This window comes from Myotis myotis, unplaced genomic scaffold (assembly GCF_014108235.1).
Source record: "Myotis myotis isolate mMyoMyo1 unplaced genomic scaffold, mMyoMyo1.p scaffold_m19_p_14, whole genome shotgun sequence".
In the NCBI taxonomy this organism is placed as follows: Eukaryota; Metazoa; Chordata; class Mammalia; order Chiroptera; family Vespertilionidae; genus Myotis; species Myotis myotis.
The window spans coordinates 34,228,101-34,230,844 of NW_023416318.1; the positions used below are offsets into that span (position 1 = coordinate 34,228,101).

General features: G+C 47.4%; 1 pseudogene; it reads right to left on the reverse strand.

Moving 5' to 3' along the window:
• Window positions 1–2,065: 2,065 nt before the first annotated feature.
• LOC118669343 lies at window positions 2,066–2,520 on the reverse strand (annotated as a pseudogene).
• Window positions 2,521–2,744: the final 224 nt, after the last annotated feature.

Consider the following 2,744-nt stretch of genomic DNA (forward strand, 5'->3'; position numbering starts at 1 on the left):
CCATGACCTCCTGGCATTCCTTCTATCCCCCAGCTAGCTGAGCCTGATCCCTAGAGAGAGGAGGGCTGGGAACTCTGCCAGGGTTTTTTGGGCGCCTTAATGGAATAGGAGTGCATCTGATAATAGGTCAGTGTGTCTTACTTTGGTGGCAAGAGGTTGCAGTTAAATAAGTTCTTCGTGGGTGAAGTGTGTGATGGACCTGGATGGGGTGGATACAAGGTCAGGGGTGCTGAGAAACTGTGGGGAGGGCTGTCTGAGAGACCCCCTCTGACTCCAATGCCACTGAAGGGTGAAGTCATCATCAGTCCTTTGCAGCCCCACTGAGCATCCTCTCCCAGCCTTTCCTCACCAGAGGAAGGACGCTAGTCCCACAGTTTGCTGGAGTTTGAGCTGGTTTTTGAGAGAAAGTTGAAGCTGGGTGGAAACTCTTGACCATAAGGATTTTATTTCCTGGTGAGTTGAGTCTTTGGGTTTGGAGTCTCTCAGAGTCTGAGCAACAAAGCCTTGGGCCTGGAGGGAGACTCCATAGAATTTGGCTTTAAATATTAGCATGTATGAAAAAAAAAAGATTTAAGAGGCATAACAACTAAATACAATGTGTGATCAAGAATCAATATATTTTGGAAACAATTTTGCTTTAAAGGAGACAAAAATGTATGACAATAGGAGAATAGTTAAATAAATTCGAGTACAAAAGACTGTGAAGTAATTAAAAAGAGGGATATAACATAAAAGATCTCTGAGATGTACTGTTAAGTGAAGAAAACTGCTGGGAGCCGGTCCATCCTTACTGTTTCAAGGGACCTGGCATATATGGCATACTGTTCTTAATATGTTTGCTCACCTTCTTGGCACTATGTGTTTTAACCAAGGTCACCTCTCTGAGAAAGGTTGTTTCCCCAGGTAGGGATTTTCCCCTGAAGTTAGGGAGGGAATAAAACCCCTTAACTAAGTGCCAGGTGGGTAATTAATCACTTTAACTATGAACAATCATGCTTAAGCTACATAATCTTTACTCCCTGGAATGGAGATAAGAAACACCCTAACCTTGGGAATAGAGATTGATAGGATTGGAATCAACTGGTATAAATACAGATGTAACAAGACAACAGGACACAGAACCTAGACACAGAACCTACACAGAACCTAGAGACAGAAGAACTTTGCTGGAGAGAACATGGCAAAAGATCCTGGACAGAAACTGGCCACAGAACCTAGAGACAGAACCTAGCAAGAGAACATGGCAAAGGATCCTGGACAGAAATTGGCCACAGAACCTGGAGACAGAACCTAGCGAGAGAACCTGGCTGAAGAACCTAGAGACAGAACCTGGCTACAGAACCTGGATAGAACATGGCAAGAGAACCTGACTAGAACCTGGTGACTGAACCTGGCTGGAGAACCTAGCGAGGGAACATGGCTACAGAACCTGGCTGGAGAACCTGGTGAACCTGGTTGGAGAACCTAGCAAGAGAACATGGATACAGAACCTGGCTGGAGATCCTAACCAGAACTTTGCTGGAGATCCAGACCAGAACTTGGCTGGAGATCCTGGCTAGAGATCCTGGCTAAGCTGCTGATCAACTGAACGCTGTCTCCGTGTCATTCCTTCTTCACCGACTCCATCCACACCTTTGGGGACCCCTGGACCTGCTGGGGTTGGACCCCAGCAGAAAACAAATTGTAGAATACATTTAAAAATACAGTGAAAAGCCACGTTCTTCCAAATGCACATGCATGAAACGGCACCAAAAAAGTGTTTTAGGATTCCAGCAAACCAGTAACTGCTCTGAGCCTCACAGGGTTGGTATGAGCATTAAATGAGATCATATATACAGGTGCTTTGCAAAAGTTAAAGTGGGAGACAAGTGTGAGGTAGAGGGTGTGAAACTATACTGGACTCCCCTCCCCTCCCCTCCCCTCCCCCCTTCCCCTCCCCCCCTCCCTTTGTTACAGATCCTGCCTCAGGTTTATTTGTACAAATAGCACAGGGTACCAGCTCCATGCAGACAGCAGCCAGGGTTCACACCAGTCCTTCCATCCTCACATCGGCAGACAGAGTCCGCTACTGTGGAGCCTTCGTGGGGGGCTGGGCACCTTTGGGAGTGGGAGCTTGAGCCTGATTCCTGAGCCTGAGCTGGAGCTGCAGCTGCACCTGCAGCCTGAGGCTTGGTTTCATCTGTGGCCTTGGCCTTTGGCTGGCACAGCCCGAGACTCTTGGCGATGCGGGCATGAGCACGTTTCCAAAGCTTTGGGTCAGCGATGTAGGCAAGTTGACTGAGCTTGCGGCTGCTGCCCTTTGGGGTGTTGGGCTTGATGAGGGCCTTGACAGCCTCAGCGCATGCGCCTAAGGCCTTGGCGTTGCTGACCTGTATCTTCCTCAGGCCCTTCTTGTTGCACTTCTTGGCAAAGGGCATGTTCCTTAGGAGATTTGAATCTTTATGGTTGGGGTTTTTTGATGCCATGTTTGTGTCATTTTCGGCACTGGTTGTACGTGGTGTGGTTCTTGGTCTTGGCCATATCTGCTGGGACTGGAAGAGAAAGAACACATTCCAAAGAGAAGTTGGGATAAGAAAGGAAGAGAAAATTGGGAGCTTATTGCAGGACAGACACTGTTGTAAGCACCTCTTGTGCATCACTTGCATGTACTACAACCCTGTGAAGCAGGCATCATCATCATCATCATCCACCCTTTACAGCCTAAGTATCAAGAATTTTTAAGTTAATTTCCAGTCATTCAGCTA